The 13,334-nt window shown below is 43.7% G+C and overlaps 1 protein-coding gene across 4 annotated transcripts in view; it reads right to left on the reverse strand.

Moving 5' to 3' along the window:
- usp33 (ubiquitin specific peptidase 33) overlaps nt 1–11,534 on the reverse strand; it is a 69,047-nt gene extending 57,513 nt beyond the window's left edge. For all 4 annotated transcript variants that reach the window (XM_084327259.1, XM_084327256.1, XM_084327257.1 and 1 more), the window contains exon 1: nt 11,400–11,534. The gene's annotated coding sequence lies outside the window, so the exon portion shown is untranslated. The remainder of the gene's footprint in view (nt 1–11,399) is intronic.
- Nucleotides 11,535–13,334: the final 1,800 nt, after the last annotated feature.

Consider the following 13,334-nt stretch of genomic DNA (forward strand, 5'->3'; position numbering starts at 1 on the left):
ACAGGGTAAATGTGGAGGAACATGGTAAATGTGGAGAAACAGGGTGAATGTGGAGAAACAGGGTGAATGTGGAGAAACAGGGTGAATGTGGAGAAACATGGTGAATGTGGAGAAACAGGGTGAATGTGGAGGAACAGGGTGAATGTGGAGGAACAGGGTGAATGTGGAGGAACAGGGTGAATGTGGAGAAACAGGGTGAATGTGGAGAAACAGGGTGAATGTGGAGAAACAGGGTGAATGTGGAGGAACAGGGTGAATGTGGAGGAACAGGGTGAATGTGGAGGAACAGGGTGAATGTGGAGGAACAGGGTGAATGTGGAGGAACAGGGTGAATGTGGAGGAACAGGGTGAATGTGGAGGAACAGGAGGAACAGGGTGAATGTGGAGGAACAGGAGGAACAGGGTGAATGTGGAGGAACAGGGTGAATGTGGAGGAACAGGGTGAATGTGGAGGAACAGGAGGAACAGGGTGAATGTGGAGAAACAGGGTGAATGTGGAGGAACAGGGTGAATGTGGAGGAACAGGGTGAATGTGGAGGAACAGGGTGAATGTGGAGGAACAGGGTAAAACAGGGTAAATGTGGAGGAACATGGTGAATGTGGAGGAACAGGAGGAACAGGGTGAATGTGGAGGAACAGGGTGAATGTGGAGGAACAGGAGGAACAGGGTGAATGTGGAGGAACAGGGTGAATGTGGAGGAACAGGGTGAATGTGGAGGAACAGGAGGAACAGGGTGAATGTGGAGAAACAGGGTGAATGTGGAGGAACAGGGTGAATGTGGAGGAACAGGGTGAATGTGGAGGAACAGGGTGAATGTGGAGGAACAGGGTAAAACAGGGTAAATGTGGAGGAACATGGTGAATGTGGAGGAACAGGAGGAACAGGGTGAATGTGGAGGAACAGGGTGAATGTGGAGGAACAGGGTAAAACAGGGTAAATGTGGAGGAACAGGGTGAATGTGGAGAAACAGGGTGAATGTGGAGAAACAGGGTGAATGTGGAGAAACAGGGTGAATGTGGAGGAACAGGGTGAATGTGGAGGAACAGGGTGAATGTGGAGGAACATGGTGAATGTGGAGAAACAGGGTGAATGTGGAGAAACAGGGTGAATGTGGAGAAACAGGGTGAATGTGGAGGAACAGGGTGAATGTGGAGGAACAGGGTGAAAGTGGAGGAACAGGGTGAATGTGGAGGAACAGGGTGAATGTGGAGGAACAGGGTAAAACAGGGTAAATGTGGAGGAACAGGGTGAATGTGGAGGAACAGGGTAAAACAGGGTAAATGTGGAGGAACAGGGTGAATGTGGAGAAACAGGGTGAATGTGGAGGAACAGGGTGAATGTGGAGGAACAGGGTGAATGTGGAGGAACAGGGTGAATGTGGAGGAACAGGGTGAATGTGGAGGAACAGGGTGAATGTGGAGGAACAGGGTGAATGTGGTGGAGGATAGGGCTGACCTTTTTGGCAATCGAAGCTTCTGGGCCGAGCTTCGATTTTAATTCGAAGCTTCGAATTTAAAATTTTTTTTTCTTTTTTTTTTTTAAATCTTATGTTGTGGGACTTGTACAGCACTTTGGTAAACTTTGTTGTTTTTAAATGTGCTCTATAAATAAAGTGGATTGGATTAATGAATTAAGTAGCCCCTTTCGTGACTGTGACACAGCCAACACGGCTGTGTGATTTAATTCAAGGTGGATCGCTGTTGTCGTTTGAACAACTTCAGATTTCATGGGAACTACCAATCCCCCAAATCAAGAATGTTTAAGATGAATGAAGTAAGATTTTGATTATTTGAAATATGGCCTGTGTAGACTAAACTATGCACAGAATTATGTCAGTCTACAAGGTCCGGCAATGTAGACCTTGTAGACTCCACTACAGACCAATTATCAGTGAATGTTCATGCATTTTTAAGAAGGGCTACTTCCACAAAAAAACAAAGAACTCACCAAAACATCTCAGTAGCACCTTATCTAAATGTTCTATTTCATATATGGAGATTCATATTTATTTATGTATTGCATGCATTTCTACATTTTATTTCCTATTTTGTTTATTCATCCCAGTATCTTTCTTTCTTATGTGTGGAATTCTACAAGGCATTTACATTTAGTCATTTAGCTGACGCTTTTATCCAAAGCGACTTATAAGTTCTGTACGACAGGTCATCAGGAAGGATACAACTCTATCAGCTGAGTAACAATATTCATCAAAGTGTTGCATGTTACAGTGTAGGTTAGTTTATTAGGACAAGTGCATGACAGTAAGGTTAGTTAGGGTTAGATTTTTTAAATTTTATTTCAGATAATGGTTGAAGAAGTGCGTCTTTAGTCGACGGCGAAAGACTGGACGGGATTCGGCTGTCCTAACTGGGGTGGGTAGTTCATTCCACCATTGTGGGGCAAGGACTGAGAATAGGCGTGTAGGTGGTGTATATGTGTTTGAGGATGATATCCTTCAAACAGGCAATAGTGATGATATAATTTGGGCAGTGCTGAGCTGGGTTACTTTCCTCCAGTGTATTTGTCCCCCGGCCCCACCCAATGGCCCCATGCACACACACACACACACACACACACCGAAGTAAAAATTTTTTTTTTTTTTTTTTTTTTTTTTTTTTTAAAACTTCGATTTCTTTTTTAAATGTTCGAAGCTTGTGCCATCGAACGAAGCTTCGAAGCTTCGAAGTATTTAAGACAGCCCTAGTGGAGGAACAGGGTAAATGTGGAGGAACAGGGTAAATGTGGAGGAACAGGGTGAAAGTGGAGGAACAGGGTGAATGTGGAGGAACAGGGTGAATGTGGAGGAACAGGGTAAATGTGGAGGAACAGGGTGAATGTGGAGGAACAGGGTAAATGTGGAGGAACAGGGTGAATGTGGAGGAACAGGGTGAATGTGGAGGAACAGGGTGAAAGTGGAGGAACAGGGTGAATGTGGAGAAACAGGGTGAAAGTGGAGGAACAGGGTGAAAGTGGAGGAACAGGGTGAAAGTGGAGGAACAGGGTGAATGTGGAGGAACAGGGTGAATGTGGAGGAACAGGGTGAATGTGGAGGAACAGGGTGAAAGTGGAGGAACAGGGTGAATGTGGAGAAACAGGGTGAAAGTGGAGGAACACAGCCGTAAAACAGGGTAAATGTGGAGGAACAGGGTGAATGTGGAGAAACAGGGTGAATGTGGAGAAACACAAACCAAACCAAATGATTGTTTTTCGGTTTCAGTTTAGTTTCAACGGCTTGTTTCATGATGCGGACACTTCCATTAGCATTGTGTCAAACGAGGGGAAGACGGATCGGCAGCCTCCTGCGGCTTAAAAGCGAGTCGATACGGAGCTCTGCTCAGCATTAAGAGGCACAGGAGCCCCGGCTCAGTTACAGGTCATGTCCAATCCCGTGCAAATCAATAAGGCCGTTTCCTCAGCTCAGCAGAGTTATCTGTGGCTCCATCTATTAATCAGCCCGTCCGCCTGATTGGTTTACATGCTACAGGGCTGCTTTATTTGCACATTAGCGTTATCTCCACAAGCCGACACACAAACTTGGTAGCTCAAAAAGAGGTATTCGTCGCCCTCCGTTTCGTCACTTGGTGCAGCATTCCGTTTTTTCCATTTTAATATTTCAGAATTCTGTATTTTGCCTTTTACACCCATTTTACCATCAGAAATAGTGTAATACGTGGGAATGAATACATTTCCACAATTTAATAAGATATAACAGTCCATTTAATGTTTTTAAGTGCTGCAACTCAGAAATACAGTTCAATTGTACACAATATTTAGAGAGTTGGTGTGTTTTGGGAAGCACAGTCCTTGTTCCTGACATGGCTTTTGAAGTGATCTTCGCACATGTTTTTGCGGGTCCAGCCCACAGGGTATGTTGACAGAATTTGCAAAAACACCTGATCGACTGAAGCATAAAAGACAAAGTCATTAGGATGCTGCTCTGCTGGGCGGCTACGTGGCGTAGTGGGCAAGGCGCTCGCCACGAATGCGGAGACGCTGGGCTCGCCTGTTCGAGCCCAGCGCTCCACATTGCTTTCAGTTTAGCTGGTCTTTCATACTAATACACATTGGCCGTATTAGGGGGTGGGAAACTGATGGGTGGGGATCGGGCGTTGTGGACAGCGACTCCTACAGGTCGGTTGGTGCGCCTGCGCAGTAGAATCAGGAAGTGTCTGGGGCAGCGTGAGCCTCCCATGCGTTACTCCTCGCCACTGAGAGATCGAGCTGCGCAGGTGAAAAGATGCGACTGCTGTTACCACAAGTACCGGAGGGGACTTGTGCTATGTATGACTTAGTCCACATTGCAGCCGGCTTGTGGGAGGCAAGAAACAGCGTTCGTGACAGGGGAGGGTTGAATTGGATGATACGAAATTGGGATGGGAGAAAAATATAGAAAATGGGAGAAAAAGTGGATTAAAAAAAAAAAAGGATGGGGAGCTCCAGTAGCTCACCGCGTACCTCGAACGCTATTTCGGCGTCGGGGACAACCGTGCGCGTCACGGATCTGGGGTAGCGAGTTCGACTCCCGGACAAGCCGTACTTTCTCAGAGTGTCTTTCCCCCCATTCAACCTGTTTCTGTCGGTCATACTTGACCAGGAAAAAAGCGATAAACGCGAAAAAGAACCAGCTGACTGGTCAAAGTTTATAAAAAAAAAAAAGGGATGCTGCTCTGCTCTGAATTTAGGGCTTATTGCGGAATTTCTTCCGACATTAACGTTAACGACGCACCGAAGAAGCCAGACGCTTGGACATCTCTGTGTTGTGTGTAACACGCTGTAGCGTCCCCGGTCATGTTCGCGTTGCACCAAACGAGGGCAAATTCTGCAATATTCCACGTTTTACAGTCGATTCCATTTTTATTGGTCAATTCCGCAATTCCGTCAGCGATTCCGTGAACGCGGATTTAATAACATAGTCGATTGTCAGTGAGTTTCTTCCGGTCAACATGCAAAAAACGGATAATTTTTTCATCCATACATTTCCGTTTTATACCGTGGTAAATATGAGTATAGTTTTAGAGTGATTCTGTGTAATCCCGGGAAACGACGCCAAACAGCGTTTTACTGCATTTCATTATAAATCGTGCCATTTCTCGCCTGGATCAATAATCAATCTGAAATCAACGCTACATTATCGGTATTATGTTTCATCATGCATGCAAGAAAGGGTGGGGGGGGGGGGTAGTTTTTCTATGCTTCGATCGCCACCAACGGAATACGCTACACATAGGCCTGCCGCGATAAGCAATAAATCGATTAATTGCCGCGATAATTAAAATGAATGCAATGATTTTGACGGGCGCGATTAATTGCTATTTGCGCGTTTGTTTTAATGAGGCGGACCCAGTGCCCCTTGTCAGTCACTGTCCGTGTTGGGAGGCGGGCCGCTGGCTTTACTACAGAGCACAGCACAGGAGCTCCGTGGGGCTAACGTTACCCCTCATTGTGTCTATTCTACTAGCATTAACGTTACTCATACAAACAGAGTAAACACAGTTTTCAATCAATCAATCAATAACAACATTAACGAGACCCTCGTTGTGTCTATTCTGCTAACGCTAACGTTACCTCTCATTGTGTCTATTCTACAAGCGTTAACGTTAGCTAGGCTGTCTATGCTATTAGGCTAACAAGCTGTAACGTTACCAGTCGCGTCTATTTGCTAACGTTAGCATTAGGTAATAACCGGTTTAAAATGGATGGTGATTACCTCACGTTGTGTCTATTCTACTAGCATTAACGTTACTCATACAAACAATCAATAGCGAGTTATATTGATCACGCTATGTACGATAGCCATGCTAAAACGCTAGCACAACATTAGCACCTAACCTAACAACAAGCCTTAACAAGTCAGCGATCTTTTTGCGAGACTAAACTCTCCGCTCGGTGGCAAATTGTGTTGATGTCGGTTTTGTTTAATCAATAAATGAGGCAGAATACACAGTGACTGTATCCTTTGTTTATTGCACTTGTGCCTGCTGCAAACATAATGATTATGAAATCCTAGAGACGCGTCTCTATTCTGACCAATCAGTGGTCTGCAGTGTTTCACGTGACTTTTCTGGTACCCAAAGTACCCAAAAAGTACCTGATAATCACAACAATACTTCCGGTCCGGTCGGTGGGCTTCAAAATAAAAGTCTAAAAACACCGGAAAAGACGGAGCGGTGGGCTTCAAAATAAAAGTTTTGGGAAATAAATTTCTCAAAAAAAAATTCTCTAACCGGTCGCAATAATATCGCTTATCGCGATATTTTCGGGGGCAATTAATCGCCCAGCAAAATGTGTTATCGTGGCAGGCCTAGCTACACAGTACATTACCGACACACGCTCTGATCGCGGGGAAGAAATTATCGGATCAACGCAAGATTGATAACATATAGTCCTTACCTTGTCTATGATGTACTGCAAAAAGAATAATCCAATTATCTGATCGCCATTCCAAATACTGATCGTGATCGTGTGTCCAACGTAATCCAGCATTGAACATGAACGGGGGGGCGGGGACCCTCGTCGATGCCATCCCTATAAGCGCTTGTCTTGCCGGAGTATTTAGACCCCACCCGCTAGGCTTGGGCGGTATTACGGTATACCAGGATATTTCAAAATCCCGCCGGGATGATTCTCAATACCGTGACGTCACAGACTGCTATTACACTGACACGGAGTTGATTGTAGTGCACAGCACGCGCCAGCAGAGGGTTACGTGGCTATCGTTCTGGGAGCTGGCGTTAGTACTAGGGATGGGTACCGAATTCTGTACTTTTGAGGTACCGAACCGAAACCGTTGGGTACCGGTATCGATTCACAGGTACCGGTACCGGTATCGGTTCAAATGTGAAAGGTACCCATCCCTAGTTAGTACCTGGCTGGTGCTGGCTAACTGGCTATCGTTCTGGGAGCTAACGTTAGTACTAGGCTGGTGCTGGCTAACTGGCTATCGTTCTGGGAGCTAACGTTAGTACTAGGCTGGTGCTGGCTAACTGGCTATCGTTCTGGGAGCTAGCGTTAGTACCTGCCTGGCTGATGCTGCCTAACTGGCTATCGTTCTGGGAATGCTGGCTAACTGGCTATCGTTCTGGGAGCTGGCGTTAGTACCTGGATGGTGCTGGCTAACTGGCTATCGTTCTGGGAGCTAACGTTAGTACTAGGCTGGTGCTGGCTAACTGGCTATCGTTCTGGGAGCTAACGTTAGTACCTGGCTGGTGCTGGCTAACTGGCTATCGTTCTGGGAGCTAGCGTTAGTACCTGCCTGGCTGGTGCTGGCTAACTGGCTATCGTTCTGGGAGCTAACGTTAGTACCTGGCTGGTGCTGGCTAACTGGCTATCGTTCTGGGAGCTAACGTTAGTACTAGGCTGGTGCTGGCTAACTGGCTATCGTTCTGGGAGCTAACGTTAGTACTAGGCTGGTGCTGGCTAACTGGCTATCGTTCTGGGAGCTAACGTTAGTACTAGGCTGGTGCTGGCTAACTGGCTATCGTTCTGGGAGCTAACGTTAGTACTAGGATGGTGCTGGCTAACTGGCTATCGTTCTGGGAGCTAACGTTAGTACCTGGCTGGTGCTGGCTAACTGGCTATCGTTCTGGGAGCTAACATTAGTACTAGGCTGGTGCTGGCTAACTGGCTATCGTTCTGGGAGCTAACGTTAGTACCTGGCTGGTGCTGGCTAACTGGCTATCTTTCTGGGAGCTAACGTTAGTACCTGGCTGGTGCTGGCTAACTGGCTATCGTTCTGTGATTTGTTTACTTGGTAACACGGGTTGCTAAGGAATTTAGGTTTGAGGTTGAATAAAGTGCACTTTTAGGTTGAAAGAACGGCCCTAATGTCAACGTGTTTCAATATAAGCGTTATGTATGGTGATAACAAGTATATCGTTAGAAATAACGATTAACACTTTCAGAGCCCTTGCTTAACCTTGATTTACCGGTTGAATGCCCACCATCCACTTCAATGTTAGCGTTAAAAACGCCTAATCTATGTTTTAAATTATGGCTATGTGTCTAATCTGCCCGTCGCTTATCAATGACTCGTTTTCCAGTCAACATTGTCGAAGCGGATTGTTTTTTTATCGGTTCATTTTCGTTTTATAGCATTAAAATATAGCAGGAAAATATAAAGATTCCATGATAAAAGACGTTTACTGGAATATTCTAGAATACACAAAAACGGTCTTTTTTCTGCCTATTTATGAATCGTTTTCAAATAAACGCTAGATTATCGATAGTATCTAGCTAGATAGTCTAAGCGACTGACCTGCAGTTACACAGGGATAGACGATAGGGGGCGCTTTTTTCCATTCTGAGCTGCTGGAGGAGCTGCTGTACCAACGGGAGACTCGGTTGATGAAATATGAAATCAGATCGCTAATAAACAAATAAAACTATATTTGTCGTCGTGGGCACTCAGTGGGGGGCCTAATAAAACGAGATATGTCGTCCGTGGCACTGAAAGTGTTAAAAGCCGACTTCTCTCGGGTTTGGCGCTCAAGCGATGGCGAGTTAACCCGAAATATGTCGGGTCTGGCGTCCAATGTGTTAAGCTACATATTTATTTTTATTCAAGCAAAATGGTTTTCCATGTCTTTCTTAGTTTTAGTTACTTAGTTTAGCTAATTATAACCTTGGACTCATATAGCATCCATAAAGGAAGCACCTGCACATTCTCCTACGCAGAGAATTGGTCCACTTGTGTTCCCAAAGAGGAAGTGAACTAACCGATTCTGCCTATACTCATTATTTCCCCTTAACATTTTGGATAAACAATATTATTGTCATTTAGTATCTTTTATAAATAAGAACCGAAAATGAGTTGTAAAAAAGTTACAATACAAACGCCTCTGCAACGTTGATTATTCACTGTGTCCATGGAAACGCTGATGAGCGTAGCCATAAAAGGTATGGTTTCCTTATGCAGAAAAGATAGTCCGTTTACTTTTAAATGCATAACTCATAAATTGTTCAGACAAGCTTAATCTTCGGTTATTAGTGATATATATTTATTAGTGTATACACCACAATTCAAGTTATAGCTGCATTTTCTTTCCAACTAATTGGTCTTAGATTTCCGGATTTGGTATAGATTGTGTCTCTCTTGGGCAGAGCTGTTTAGCAGGCTGTGATGTACAAGCGCAGAGACAGCTCTGTGTAGGAGCGTGGCACCTACAGTATTCCACACTGCTCGGGTCAAGTGTTCTGAAACAGAGTCCACCCCACATCCTATGCACTGAAGAGACCTTGTCTTGGGTTTCCTTGGGAGTGACAGTTTATTGTTCAAACCCTTTAAAGGAACACGCCAACATTATGGGAAATGCGCTTACCGTCTTCTCCAGTCAGACAAGAAGATAGACAGCTTTCTACTGAACGCACAGAGAGGAAATTGGTATCCATCTTCTTGTCTGACTCTGGAGAAGATGGTAAAGCGCATTTCCCATAATGTTGACATGTTCCTTTAAATAAAAGCTAAAGATGAAACCCTTTAAATACATCCTAAAGATGAAACCCTTTAAATACATCCTAAAGATGAAAACCTTTAAATACAACCTAAAGGTTTTTTTACAATCATATTCACTTAATGTAACACTAAAACGTCATTTACTTTTCACTTTGATAAGAGTATTTTGAGTATGTAATCAGAAGATGTAAAAGTAAAAAGAAAAAATGCATTTTGCATAAGTCAATCTGTAAAAAATAAAATAAAAAAAGGGGGATGAATAAATTTTGTGTATAACACGTGCACTACACACTTGGACAACACATCAATGTTAAACTCGGTTTCAATTCCTCCTGCTAACCACAAAGCTGAGAAGCAAGCAAACTCTTACTAACACTGTCGATTCTGTCTCTCAGATCATTGGGTATTTGTTCTCTGAAGCAACACCGATACAATGGATTATTAATTATCAAATTAACGTTTTCCACAATGAGCAGTCGGTATCAGCTAGTATACAGCAGATATCAATCTGAGACTAGCCATCCTCCGAGACAGTCAGTGTCAAACCCCCAGGGATCAGACTGGTTTAGGGTTAGTTGGGGAAGAGCATCCCTGCTTGGCTAAATAATACCACCCCACTTCCACTTTCTCCAGGTGTGACACTGGATCAGCTAGTATACAGCAGATATCAATCTGAGACTACTACTAGCCATCCTCAGAGACAGTCAGTGACTGTCAAACCCCCAGCGATCAGACTGGTGAATGAATGAATGAATGAAAACTTTATTTAACAGATTGCAGAATGGGTACAATACAGTACGGCTCAATACATACAAATGTTAAGGGGATGCAGACCTGAGAAAGACGTTTGTCTTGTTTCCATCAGGGTCCCCCATTTTCAATTCATATAGACATTTATGACATACACAACATACATGACATTTGTGGCATAGGGACATATAGGTATTTAGTACTGATACATTTGTGACATAATCGGTATTCAAATATACAGTACTGTGCCCTATGCTTCCAGTGTCACACACCTGGAGAAAGTGATGGGGTGGGGTGGTATTATTTTGCCAAAAGCAGGGATGCTCTTCCACAACTAACTCAGCTTTCCAGGTTTGCCTACACACAAATAAATGGCACAGTGACTGTTGGTGGCACAGCGGGCGTTGACCCAGGCCTGACAGTGTACTGTATACATCATGTACATACACAAAATGGGGGACCCTGATGTAAACAAGACAAACGTCTTTCTCTGGTCTGCATCCCCTTAACAATTGTGTGTATTGAGCCATACTGTATTGTAATTTGTACCCATTCTGCAATCTGTTAAATAAAGTTTTCATTCATTCATCATGGATTTACATGGCATTGGCTCCGGTGTTGAAAACAGTCCAATTCTGTAACTGTAATTATGTAACCATGTTGGTAAAGGAACGTAAGCTCCTCCGGCGGTGACAGAACGTAACGGCGTCACCGGAGCAGACAGCGTCACCAATGGCAACTAACTTAGAAAACCCGTAAATATGACACATTAAAATACAAATAATGATAAATACGTTAACGTTACCGTCTAACTTAAGTAAGCTTTCTGGGTAACTTAACGTTACCTATCTAACGTCATGGTTGTGGTCTCAAATTAACGTTAAGGAGGCTAGTAGCTGGAAGGAGCTGTCAGACGAAGCGAGGCGTCACTGACAGTAACGACATTACAGCAGCTAACGTCGGTTAACACATGTTTTGCAATCGGTGCCGCATTAATCAATCTGTGCTCTGCAAGCTCACAATAACGGATCTATCGTTAATAATTGCTAACAATTTCACTAGCCAGGTCAACATGCGAACGTTAGCTAGCTAACTTATTAGCTAACTAACCGTCGCATGATTGCCTCGACAGCAGAGTCATCATCACTCGGCAGCAGCAGCTAACGTTACTGTTAGCTTGTCCGTCTGATCCCTTACCTGCACGTTAGTGAGAGATAACAGTGTCTGTTATTGAGTGAGCTATATCCAGGTGTCGCCGAGTATTAAGACGCACTGTTATATTCAAATATTTGACATATTAAGCACTCCTGCTAAAGAGCCGTTCGTTTCGTTCGACAACTTCCAGATCAGGTGGTCCGTCCCGTAGTTGTCTCCGCCCTCTTTCCGGTGGAGAAAAAAAAACAAATGAATGTACAGTGTGTTGCCATATAAACCTACTCTCTTCCCTCGTTTAAAAAATAGCATTATCCGGTCTCATTTAGACCATGTTATTTATATGTCCACGATATCTGAGTGACCATTACTGTAAATGAAATACATAAACGCTCTGAGGCCACGTTATCGCCTCTCTTACCACCAGAGGGCGGTGTTTCCCCAGAACCAGAATTACACAGGCGTTAAAGGGGAACACCACCCAAATTAATAACACAATGGTGGTATTTCCATGGTCTAGGAAAGTTCAATCAATATTTGTGAACATGAGCTACTCTCTTCAAAAGCCAGAAACCAGATAAATAAGACTCAAACTTGTGATGCTTGGCAATTGCCGAACGGGTTATGTGTGTGTGTGTGTGTGCTTTCTATCTGTCTGGGCAGGTGCTGGCCGTCTGCTGTAGTACTAAATATTTGGGTCACATTATTACTGATCAAATGAGTGATGATGATGACCGACAGCGGCGTGTAATGTATGCTCAAGCAGTCAAGCTAACATGCTGAGGAATAAGTTTAATTTCTGCTCTGCTGGGGTGAAAGTTAACCTGTTTATGGCCTATTGTACTCCTCTCTATACTGCCCCCCTGTGGCTGATTGATTGATTGATTGATTGATTGATTGATTGATTGATTGATTGATTGATTGATTGATTGTAAACTTTATTAACAACTTGCAGAATGGGTCAAATACAGTACGGCTCAATACAAACAACTGCTAAGCGGATGCAGACCAGAAAAAGACTTTCGTCTTGTTTACATCAGGGTCCTCCATTTTAAATTCATCAAGACATGTATGACATACAAGACATACAAATATACAGTACTGTGTAAGAAAAATGTATCATAAAAAAATATATACGTCCGAAGGGGAAGAAACTGTACATAGCTTTCATAAGCTCCAGGTTGCTTATAATGATTGCCTGAGGATTCTGCTGAGGGAGCCTAGGTGCCGCAGCGCCAGTGAAATGTTTTGTGGTGCTGGAGTTAACTCCTCTCAGGCTCTGATGAGACACCTGATGTATACATTTATCTGTCGTCTGAATGTGTCTTGTCATAGAAAATATCATCATGTCATTATAGATCTGTGTTGAAATATCATACATATTCGACTGTTCCTTTAAGGACCCTGGACTCCAGAGAGAGGATGACTTTTGACCTAATCTTTTAAGGTTGTTTAACATTCCAGTTAGGAACATTGTGAACATCACCGCCTAGCCAAGGTTGATTCTCCTAACTGGGCCATTTTATACTTTCAGTCATCTGTTCTAATGTTACGTCTATTTCTGTGTATTAATGTACGTTCTGCCCAGACCTCTTGGTCACTGTTGTGGCAGTAGCCACATCCAGAAAGTACTTTTCAAGCTTTTATTCCTTCGCTTCATGAAACAACAAAATACTCTTAATTACATAAACTAATATACTGATACTGATGCGTTCTAATGATACTATATCTTGCGGTCTTGCGTGCTTGCTCCAACTCTCACCCCCTCTCTCCGTGAACTGTATATATATATATCAAAGGCGCTAAAAACAAAATTACAAACATCTCAAAACAAACTGGTCAGACTACTGCTTGACCTTACTCCTAGAACCCACCTCACCCCTGCCCACTTTGACAACCTAGGATGGCTTAGAGTAGACGACAAACAGAGTACAGCAACTTGCAATGGGCCTGGTCTACAAGATACACTACACACCAAGG

Source organism: Notolepis coatsorum, assembly GCF_963971535.1.
Source record: "Notolepis coatsorum genome assembly, chromosome: 13".
NCBI classification, from domain to species: domain Eukaryota; kingdom Metazoa; phylum Chordata; class Actinopteri; order Aulopiformes; family Paralepididae; genus Notolepis; species Notolepis coatsorum.